Below are 12,705 nucleotides of genomic sequence, written 5' to 3'. Positions count from 1 at the left end.
GAAATGCTAAACATCATACTTTACAGTGTGGTCCCGATCAAAATTAACATATCACAAAAAAGTTGTTGGAGCCACGCACAAATGTGTGTGCTATACTTTAAATCAACACAAAATCAATATATTTCGATTTTGGATCCGACTCAAATCAACAAACAATACGAATGGTGTCAGGGCCACGCACAAGTGTAGGTGATTTTCCTAGTAAATAACACAAGTGTATCAAATTTTACGATTTGAAATTATTTTAAGCCAACAGTTAAGATGCTGTTTGGACCAGGTACACGTGTTCATGGTTTGTAACATGAAATATACAAACTTCTATATATTTGTTAAAGTAGTTCGAATTTAAGCAAACGAAGTATAAATACTCGCCACAAAAAATCAAAAAATAAAAGTTAAAAAATCTTAGAAATTCGCAAGCAAACAGGGATTTTTTCACTAAGACATTACTTGAAAATGAAACACCTCTTAATCTAAGTGAACAGAGAATGAATTTACATAACTCATCAATTTCATAAATAAAATTTCAATGCGTTTGCTCAGTTCAAAATATACATCTCCCTTTTTCCCCTTTTTCGGTTGAAAGTACTTTATGATTGATACTATGTTTAGAGCCTCCGTTTTGATTTACAATAATAATTATCTCCTTCTCTATTTTGAATTCAAATTTCGGATTTGAACCAAATATTCAATATGTGTTGCATACTGAATACTGAAAGTGGTGATTTATTTTGCTTATATGTTTCTAGAAAGTCAAATTGCTCTGTGTGAACCTTTGCTCTACACCATTCTAAATACCATACAAGAGAGTAGTTCACAGAAATCGGTCATGCTCTACATTTGTATGCTCGTAAACAGTGACTCATCGTTGACATAATCTCGTTCGTGAGAAATGATATTTTGCGAGCTAAGTCTTATCCCAGATCTACCTTGACAAAAGGTTAAATTTTATCTCCTGCAAATGTGCTGTCAATATAATCTCATCACAACTAATCTTTCTGATCGAAAAATTTACAAACAACATTTTAATTTAATAGACATATTTATCATTTTGAGATTTCAGCACGTACAGTGCAACTAAACCTCACGACTCAAACCCTGTCACTTCCATCGCTATTCTGTAGCCTTGGTTACTGCAGCAGAAGCAGTCCGCGATGCCTTATGACGATGAGTGCTCTTAAGCGAACAACAACTTTGTCGAAACAATCCTCCCGTCTCAACGTACAACCTGGCTGAGTGCGCTGTCGTTTCATGTATCCATGTTGTCTTCTACTTAGCGAGACCAAGAGTCGGAGAGAAAGAGAAAAGAAAAACTTTCACACCAAACTAAGGCAGACAAACAAACGGCTACTCCTTCGCCGGCGACAGGACGGGAACGTTCCGTAAACAGGAAACAACTGCCGTGTCAGACGACCCACAAAAACACATATGATACTATCAGGATATATTGTGCGAACTGGGAACAAAGTCACATTTATCTTCGGAGACCAGTTATACAGCGTACTCCGCAGGTGTATACACTGTGCACACCGCCAACCGAAGGTTTCGAAGCACCCACAAAAACAAATAATTTAATCTCATTTTCGGCATTGAAGTGCACTACAAATTGCCATTCTGAACTCGAGCAAATTTAAAATAATGTTTGTTTTAACGAATATTCATATTCATTTCATTACGCATCTGCTCAGCAATTGTGACATAATAATGTGCCACTGAATTCATGGTTTGAAAATTGCAAGCGGAGTGCAACACTTGGTTACCGGTGTTATCGCTGGTACTTTTACGTATCCTTTCCTTATGGTAAAACATCGGAAACACAAACACGCAAAAATAGCAGTGATATACTATAACCGGGTTGCGATGGCAAGTGTGTACTAAAGGAAAATGGAAATCGGATAATAGGTGGTATATCTATAACATATCCAGGTCGAAAAAGGTGCTTTGGCATTTAAGCTTGGCCGTTACAGTACCAAAAGAAAAACATATATCGTTATAAACTGATCTGTGACGGTGCGAAAAGAAAGAATCAATATTATTGATACTGGTGTATTGAATAATCATGAAATTTACTTTTCATTTGAAATATAATTGTTATTTGTGCTGCATTGGTATCTCTTTATTCCGGGGACCGATATTCAGTTTTCTTTTCTGTACGTACACCGCAGTCTCTTTTCACGCGGGGGTATGTATCACAGAGAAAAAAACCGCGTAAATTCTGCAATTATATGGAATCAAAGCAGAATTTGACTTTTTTCTCATTTTTTTTTTGTTCAAATGCGTTCAAAAAATTTTGGTTGTTTCCACACAGAGACATGTGAACTGCGTCTAATTGATTGAAAAAGAGTCATTTCTCAATACCACAAAATATCTAACTAAAGGTAGCAGTGGTCATAAGCTCCTACAAGGGAAAGAGTCCATTCTCAAAATTTTACTGTTGAATGATTATAAATAGTTACATGAAAAAAACTTTTTCGAAAACTTCTCATCATTCTGCCCCGTCAAAGTTGCTGTTAACATAATTTTAAGTTGCCTACATTATTTCGTTCCGATATCGATCACCAATTCCAAACTAAATATGTAAACCACAGGATTTTATAACACACCAGCTCATATCTATTGTGCGTTGAAGCAGTGATCGTCTAGACATAATTAATAAAATTAAACTTTGAAGTCGATTCATCAGTTACCAATAAAAATTTATTAAATTCGCATACCATAATTGACTTTTCGGGCACAGCCAGCAGTTGTTCGATGATAGATAGCACCAGTGCTCTGCACAACCATATCTATCATATTGTATTCGCCACCACACCCACCAGTGGTGACTGATATTCGCCATTGCAATTAATTTTCAATATTTCGAGACAGTCTCGGTTGCTTGCCAGCTGTCAGCATTTTTCATTCCATGCAATTGGAAATCAGTATGGAATCACCATACTGATTCCCACTTGCGTGGAATGGAAAAAAAAGAGTTTTTTTTTATCATATCGTATATCTGTCGGACGATTTCGCAGTGCATTCTGTTTTATATTTTCGTATAATTGCAACAAGTGAAAGCTAACGAACTTTGTGATGAGTATGCAATATTGGGTTCTTAAATAAACAATTGCAAATTCACTTGTAACAGGTAGGCATCATGATACACGAAAAGGTGCTACCACAATTATATGATGCAATACATTCGAATAAAACGAAAAAAAAGTCTCAATTTGATAAACGTTAATAAATAACGATTGCAATCACGCTTATAACGCATTTGGAAATTGAAACATCAACTCAAGGAACTCAACTAAAATTTCGCTGTTTGTTTTATGAAAATGAAACTTTATTCGAATATATGGGTTTATATAAATCACTAAGACTACTGCACATAGGTGCCCAAACAAAAATTTTCTATCCTTCTAGTAGAAATCAAGAACTGTTACGGTAAAAGTGCTTATCTTTCGTGTTTATTTATGAATCAAACCATTTTTGCAAACCATATTGAGCAGAACTGCTGATTAGAAAACAACACATGCGTTCCTGCGTGCAGAGCTTTTCTTTTCGCAAAATTTTTGATTTGATTACCATTCAGTATTCAAGATATTCTTGGAAAAGGTAGACAGAGAGTTATCAGTTGACAGTGAGCTTATTTCACCGGAAATTGTGCGATTCTTTTAAGGATTGTGTCATTTAGCAGGGCAAAAACAAGAATATTTTTCGTTTGTTCACCACTCGCTCAAAAAGACATATGTCTAGTAAAAGAGGATTTAAATTTTCGTTATGCCAACTAGAACGGGCATCATACGGAAAATTTCTACTAACGCCCCCCACCGTTTGGTTATTTTTAAGGCAATACAGGTTAACAAAATTCGAAACCAAAGCATTCAGTTTCTCCTCAGATAATTATACCAGCTACATTTCCTATTCCTTTGAAAGTACGGTTGGGTAATTCTTATGCCTCCGTGCTAGCAGATAGTTCGAAAGTGTTGCCGGAAAATCCGGAAATTTCGAAAATGACTGTTAATATGGGTAAATATAGTGTAACGGACCCATAAATCGCCCACTTTATTGACGACAAACAAGTTAAACGTGATACATTTTAATGTAATACTTCGTCGGTGTGCAGTATTTACTGTATAGTGCACAGTATACATAGTGTTACACATTCGGTTGGCATCACAGCAAAAATAACATATCTAGTCGTGTCAAAAAGAAATTTTCTGCTGGGTATCGAAGCCCCTAATTTCGCCCCTCAAAATCCCAATTTCGCCTACCCGAAGAACCATTTTTAGCCCAAATATGATGGAAATGCAAATAAAACTCGATCGCTAGATTTTTAAAATTATTTGTTGTTGCCTTAATGTTATGAAAGAGCTGTAAAATGAATCAATTCATTAAATAAAAAGAATCTAAAATTGATATTATAAAAATGTTTAGTCAACAGTAAAAAACATTTATTTTATTTATCATCGAACGAACTGATTTAAGATTCTTAGAACCTAATTTTTCTTTGTAAGTACTCTTCGGGGATTTTTAAGTTGTTTATATTCAGTTACTTCTTTCTTCTTCTGGGCTGCCGCAATTTTTCGTTTTTGCGAAGTTTTTTCCTGTTTTCTTTTTCGTCTCTAGACGCACTTTTTCTTTTTCCTTTGTAGCGAACTCATTAACGAACTCATCTGAAGTTAGCACATGAAATCTCTTAGATCTATACTCTCGTTTTGGAGTTGGTGATGTTGTGAGAACTTCGCGCAACGAAATTATTGTTGTTTCTGGTGTTTTGTTTACTGATATGTCGGATTGTTTTCGCATCCATCCTCGAAAAAGCTATCGCATTTGCCGCATTATCATTTTGTACTTGAGCTTCAATTATTCCTGGTGAATTTTCCTTCAACACTTGAATGATTTCAAAAAGTGCTTCTTCGTCTTTGTTATCGAAGCAAACTAAATCCTCATTGAATTTTCTTATGCGCGATGGTCCAATTATGATGGCAAATTTTTGAATAAATTTGTGTGTCTTATATTGTCTTATATTATAGACAAATCACGTCTGGTGAAACAGTTTCCAGATACAGGACAGATGGATCCTGTAACAAAATATCATCAACATTCACTGTTTCTGATAATTTTGCCGTTATCAACATTTAGTTAAATCGATCGCATCACAATTCCATGGAAAGAGTCCCGATGCCATGGATAGGTACCTTTCGTTGTTAATGTACGACGCAAACATTCTTGAAGAACCGCAGCGAACGTCTGCAACGTTATTTTGCAGTTGGGATTCTTTTGTCGAAATTCAGCTACAGCTTTAATCCATCCATTCTTCAAAGGCTTGAAGGCAGAAACGTCAGCGGGTTGCATAATCCTTGTCACATTTGGCAACAGTGCGAGCAGGATGATCCCCAACTCGCGACACATTTGAGGTGTTTTTAGATCAATACTATGGCCGTCGAAAATAAAAATAGCTGGTTTCTTTATTCCCTTTGCCTCAAACTGCGGATTCAGAGAGTTCCGGGTGTAGTCGCGAAATACATCCTATGTCATCCATCCACTATCCGGTTTTGCTATACCCCATGAGGACGGAACAGAACTTGTAACTTCCTTCGGAATGCTTTTGTATGGGTATATTATAGTTGGTGTAATAGTTTCTCCTGACGCCATAAATGTAAACATTACAGTTACGTTTAGTTTGCTGCTGTTTCGCTCTATACCGAACACATTTCGGCTCCCTCTCAATGCAAATACAGCCTTCGTCTTTGGATTGAGATAAAAACTGGTTTCATCTCCGTTCAAAATTCTACGCGGGTCAGCAAGAATCTCCATCATATCCATTTCACTTAAATACGCCTCAACGTTCTCGAACCAGGATTTTATATCATTCCGAGAAACCTTCGAGCTAGCATTTGTTATAAATTCAGGTGTTCTGATTGTTATTTTGGGTCAATGTTGCAAAAAAAGTTTCATCCATTTTTTTCCTACAAAAAAAACACATGATTTAGAAGTTTAGAGTTATTGACAAGTATGATACAAACCTGAACGGTTGTTTTTAAACACGTTATTCCGCGGACTTGCCTCGGGAAACTGTTTAACACTATCCAAAAGCATGTTTTTAGTGACCGGGAACCCTCTTCTCTGCATATCGAAAATCCATTCCTCTAAGTCGTTCACTTCAAGCTCCGTCAATGTTTCAACCGACCTGATCGAATATTTCCCCGTTCTCCTAATTGAATTCGTGATCGGATGGTAGACTTAGGTACACCGAAGTGTTTGGCTGCTTGAATAAGACCCATCTGCTTAGAGCACACTTTTGAGACAGCTGCCGAATTTTCCGCCACTGAGTAAAGCCTGTATCGGACTAACCGTTGTAGCGGTCAACCGCTACCGTTCCGTTCTTTTTCGACCAATCAGAACACAGCGGTCGACCGTCGCTTGTTGTTGTTGCAAAAAATAGAATCTTTTCTATTTTTGCCACCGACCGTTCCCAACGATTGCCGGCTGCTGTCATTGACATGGCGAAGGCAAACGAATCTCTTCACACCTACACAAGATCACATATAGAGACTTGACAAATGAAAATGTGTGCTTCTCTTTTTGGCACACACGACAGCCAATCAAAACATTGATAGCACCGGCAACGCTGGTTGGCGATGTCAATTTTCGACAAACGCACACTAGCAAAAATGAATCCAAATTCCCACTAATTAAAAGCCGCTGGGCTGGATACCTTAAATATAGCATTTCTTATGTAAAATTGGCCAATAAATCGATAGGTGATATTTTCATTCTGGGCAGGGCACGGGAAAGGGTCTATATTTCCAAAAATACGCGAAAATAGGGCGAAAAGAGGCGAAAACACCATTTCCCGTGCCCTGTCCAAAATAAAACCATCGCCAATCAATTTGTTGACCAATTTTACATAAGAAATGCTATATTTAAGGTATCCAGCCCAGCGGCTTTCGATTAGTGGGAATTTGGATTCATTTTTACCAGTGTGCGTTTGTCGAAAATTGACATCGCCAACCAACGTTGCCGGTGCTATCAATGTTTTGACTGGCTGTCGTGTGTGCCAAAAAGAGAAGCACACATTTTCATTTGTCAAGTCTCTATATGTGATCTTGTGTAGGTGTGAAGAGATTCGGTTGCCTTCGCCATGTCAATGACAGCAGCCGGCAACCGTTGGGAACGGTCAGCGGCAAAAATAGAAAAGATTCTATTTTTTGCAACAACAACAACAAGCGACGGTCGACCGCTGTGTTCTGATTGGTCGAAAAAGAACGGAACGGTAGCGGTTGACCGCTGCAACGGTTAGTCTGATACAGGCTTAAGAGCTACGATATTTTCCTGGACGCTGTTGTATGTGAATAAAGCTAAATGTGACTAACCACTGAATACTGCAACTGACTAACATTATCTTACCGTAATGAATCCACTTTTTATAAACAAACATGCAACTGAAAACGTACAACTGGACACGTTGTTGTTGTTCCACTACTGAATTGTTTTTGCCAGATAGGGCGAAAATTTGGCACACATCGTATTTTCAAAACGGTGTACTGAGATTCGCCCAAGACGAAACATGAAATTGAGGCGAGTAACGTGACCCCCGCATCGTAAAATTTATGAAAAACCAATGTCTTTATTAAAATTACTATAAAATCATTGAAATTATTATCCAGGCAATTCTAAATACCTACACCCAACACAAATGGGGAACATTTTGTTACTTTGATGCAACTTTTTATTACTTATTGTGTATTAGACCGCGCATTGTACACAAATAGTAATAACCAAAAAGAAACAAAAAATATGACAACCACACGCTTGTATGTGTTTCTGCAGGAGAACATACAGCCAAGAACCGCAATGCATGTGTTAGCTAAACTTCACTCGTTGCATTTGTATTGATGCAACGATCAGGTTCATTTCTGTCCCCTTATTCACACTTAATAAGAATCTCACTCGTCAACCTCAAATGTCTAATTAGAAACACCACTGTTTCGTTCCCCAGTGTTTACTTGAAATGACAATATGCAATATCGTGAGCCCAGAGTTGCGAATGTCGTTCGGGATGGGCACGAGTTTTGTATCTTCAAACAGGTCCAAATGAGTTTCTATGAAGCACACTTATTGCGTTTAGATAGCTTGCATAAAGGCAAATGTTTGTGTTTTCCCGAGGGGCAAAACAGCTTTTATCTGAGTTACTATTATGCATGGGAGTAACTCTAATTTACTCAATATTACTCCAAAATATCCAAATGATTCACATCTTCGATTACCTTGAGAACAAGAAAAATATATATTACCGGTGGTACCGAGCAACATTCATGTGTATATTCGCGGTAGGAAAAAAGTTTAAGGATGGATATTCCGAGACACGAGAGTTACTCAGAAAAACTCGGAAAACCTCAAATTTACTCACTGTCTTACCCCTCGTGTTTTCCTCTGACGCAGTTTACAAATCGTGAAGTGATTCCAAGACGACATTTGAAGTCTTTGAAATCATCAACGTTTGCATACTGTATGACGGAAAAAAATGCCGCCTTGCAACTCTTGTCATATTATTTCTTTATTCCGTATGCATACAACAAACTAATACACGCAAGCCGGATAAATTGGAGATAGAAGGAACGGCTTGAGTTGCGCTGACAGTTTGTCATGCCGTGAGTTAATGTTCAGCTCTAAGTAGTGCTGTACATCAACCTGCGGCAGGGGGAGTCGCCCTCGCAGCGCATGTACAACATATGCGATTGTGTTGTTTCTTGACTGGAGATGGAAAGGGAGCATTTCTCGATAGAGACAATTTGTGGTGTGGTTGAAACGTCCATTACTAGATAGTCGTACTCCCGTAACACGTGCTAAATATGTGACAGTATGTGTTGTTATTTGACTGGAGATGAACTTTATTGCTTTTTAAGTGACAGATTTATTTCCTAAAGAGTCATATCACGTTATTGCTAATTAAGTAATACGGAAAAACTTTGCGTGTATAAATCATTAGAGAAGTTCACGTATTACATTTTCGACTATAAATATTTATCACCCGTTTCTAAAAACCTAAAAAAACAGTTTTACCTGAAGACACTGTTTTGATAGTTCGTAGGATAGTAAAACATTTGAACCAAGAATCACGTATCGGCGTTTATGGATTCTAGAAGTTTAAGGCTTGAAAGTAGCGAATTTATTTATTTGATGTTGAACATTTATAAGCATTAATATCAAAAGGATCCATAGGGTCGGCGAAATATGGTGCCTGGGCGGTATATGGTTCCTTTACCCTGATATACCTAGTTGCCTCTAAATCATCAATTACTTTGAAAGCCCGCCAACCTGCTACAAACATACTAACGTCACGAAAGCGTCTGATAACTCCCCGGCTAACCTAATGATTAGAAACAGTCAAGAATGGCACGAACCAGTCTAATTAGCTTTGTTGGAAAACCATGTCAAAGCATAATCCGCCATAACTCATTTCTCTTAACTGACTCGTACGCTGCCCTGAAGTCTATGAACAGATGGAGAGTCTGCAAGTTGAATTCTCGAAATTTATCGAGGATTTGTCGCAAGGTGAACATTTCGTTCGTAGAGGCGCATCCCCTTCGACAACAACATTGGCTTTCGCCAACAAAGGTTTCCTGCAACGGGCTCAGTTTTTGGACAACGGAGCGGTAAACAATTTTGTACACGGTATAGAGAAGAGATTTATCCCGATAATTACTATAGTCCAGGCGGTGGCAATTCTTCATCAGACCACATTTTCCGCATGAATGCTGTTCGCTCCGCATGAATGCTGTTCGCTCCCATCTTTGAAAAGTTCAGCGAGAATGTCGTCCTTCCCATCTAGCTTACAAGTCCTTTGCTCTTCAACTGCCTCCTTCGCCTCGTCCATGACATCGTTTATGCAGCCCCAATCACTTCAACGCTTTCCTCTTGATAGACCTCAAGGCCTCCTCCACGGCCATACAGTCGATACCAATGTTATCAATGTCGTCCGCAAAACCAAAGAGTGTGAAATTTCGTGATGATCGTACCAGTTTCTTCGAAGGTTTGCTCTTTGTACTGCACCTTCAAGGGGGATGCAAGGGCGAAAAGTGGAAAAATGCATCCCCCTGCTTCAAGCCATACAACGTAACGCGCATGATTTCGATCCCTCCAGCGTCATACAACTCAGCCCAATTAGTTTCGTCGGAAGATCGTGTTCTAGTATTATCTGCCAAAGTTCGTTTTTTTTTTCACTGAGTCGTATGCCGCCTTAAAATTCACAAACAAATGGCGAGTCTGCAAATTATACTCCCGGAGCTTATCGAGGATCTGTCGCATGGTGAAAATTTGACCCGTCGTGAAACGCCCCTGTCAAAAACCAGCTTGGTTTTCGCCGACGAAGGATTCCGTTAACAGTCTCAATCTGAAGAACAGGGTACGGGAGAGCACTTTATAAGCTGAGTTGAACAACGTAATGCCTCGATAGTCGCCACAATCCGGTAGATCGCGCTTCTTATAGATTGGGCATATGAGACCTTCCAACGAGTCGTTCGGCATTCGGTCATCCACCCAGAGCCTCAGTATGATCTGATGGATCGCATGGTACAGTCGCCTGCTCCCGGCTTTTAGAATTTCGGCCGTGACACCATCGTTCCCAGCGACCTTGCCATTTTTTAGATCACTTACCGCCTTTCAACCTCCTGTTTTATAGATATTCCGCACGTCGTTTCTAGCAAAGTTCTCCTCTGCGCTGGCGAGCACTTGCTCCTCGTGCTCGCGCTTCTTCCGACGATGGACTCTATTTCCGGCAGCTTTTACCTCCCTGTATCTCTCTCTGTTCTGACGTGTAGCTACGTCACTCTCTGGCACTCAGCATCAAACCAGCTGTTACGCGTCGTACCTACCACCTCACTCAGAATCGTTATAACTTCACAGCCCATCTATGTCTTCCACTTGTTTCTTCTGCTGTTCTGCGATCCGTTGATCCAGCTCTCTGGTGTATTCTTCCACCACGCCATCAGCTTTCAACCGCTGTATGTTCAACCGCATCGTTCTCTCTGTGCGAGATTTCAGCACGTTCGACAACCGTGCGCGTATCTTACAAATGACGATATAACGGTCAGAGTCAATGTTTGGTCCCCGAGAACACCTAACATCTGTAACATCCGAAAAAAAACGACCATCAATATTTTAACGTAGAAAATAAAAGCTACGTATGGTCATTCCTCTGGGCACGGCAAAGTTTATCGGCCTCAGGCCATTTTCATTGGTTGACGAGTGAAGGCGGTAGACGGTAGAATTTCTTTCTTCCAACCTGCGCGTTTGCATCTCCGAAGACGACTTTGTCGTTTGTCGGTGCGTAGGTGTTAATTAAGCTGTAGTTGAAGAATTTGCCCTTATTCCTTAACACGCATATACGGTCATCTATGGGCCTCTACCGAATGACTCTTGTTTTATGATTTCCCAACACTACGAAACCAACGCCCCGTTCTGCTGTTTTGTCATCACTGTGGTAGATGTGGTACTTGAAAGAAGTGTGTGCACTAGCGTATACTGCACGGAATTCCCTTTCTCCTAAATTTGGCCACCGAACCTCCTGAATCCCTGCGCTCCATGCCGCTGTTGTTCTCGAGCAAACCAGCCAGCTCGCACCGGTTCATTGAGAGATCGGACGTTCCAAGTACCCAATTGTTTTCCTACCGTTTTCCGTTTCCATGTTCGTAGCCTAGGTCTTTGTCGATTGTTTCGTTTCGTATTCCCAAATTCGTTGTTAAGAGAGGTTTCGGTATACTAGCTAACCAAGATCGCAATACCTACATTCTGCTGAAGGCGCTGCCATCTTAGGTGTAGCTGGCAGGATACAGCATTTCATGATTTCACGCCCGCTTCGGGTCAGACGCAGTTGGGTACCCCCCCCCCCATCCTTTCCTATCGGCATACAACCAAAGTTTCCACCAGGTGTGTTGGTTACCTGATCTTCGCTAAGGCTACTCGTATCCCGGTTGGCACCTCGTGGACTTAGAAATTGTCGTTTCCTACCCTTGCAAAAGTCGATGATCGACGTAATCATGATTAAGGGGGTTATTCCAAACTGGTCTGACGAGATAAAATACTTAGGACTAATTGATTAATTCACGATGAAAAACTTATTTGTAAGAGCACTTTATATAGAGATAAAATTTTGATGCACAATCAAACTGACAGACCAGCATTCTCAATGCTGTACCCATCTGGTGAAGTGATAGCAGAGTAAAAGTCGACTGATCAGGTTGAAGGACAAACGTAGAGAGAAGTTTTAATCTAACATTGTTCATGGCATACTTTCATAGCGCAACGCTTACTTCTATCATCCCCCCTTAAGTGGGAAACGATACTATGCCAAGTTTCTTCCTATCTTCGTTTTGCTTTGGACCAGGTATAGATTTGGTAAGACTGTCCGCCGCTTGAAGATCGGATGGAACGTATTCAAGTTTAATAAATTTCCGTGCAACTTGCTCACGGATGTAGTGATGCCTGATGTCAGTATGCTTGTTTCGTGCCGAGTAGCCAACTTCACGCTCCGCCAGGTTGATAGCGCTTTTGTTGTCACATTTGAGCATCAGTGCTTGATTCGTTTCGTGTAGCTCAAACAAGAATCCTTTCCACCACATAGCCTCTTGGGTTGCTGTTGATGAGGCCATGTAGTCCGCTTCGGTGGTTGAAAGTGCAACAGTATATTGCCTTTTTGAGTTCCAGCTTACTGCTTCA

The sequence above is a fragment of the Wyeomyia smithii genome, chromosome 3, assembly GCF_029784165.1.
Source record: "Wyeomyia smithii strain HCP4-BCI-WySm-NY-G18 chromosome 3, ASM2978416v1, whole genome shotgun sequence".
NCBI classification, from domain to species: domain Eukaryota; kingdom Metazoa; phylum Arthropoda; class Insecta; order Diptera; family Culicidae; genus Wyeomyia; species Wyeomyia smithii.
Note: the sequence above shows the minus strand (reverse complement) of the source record.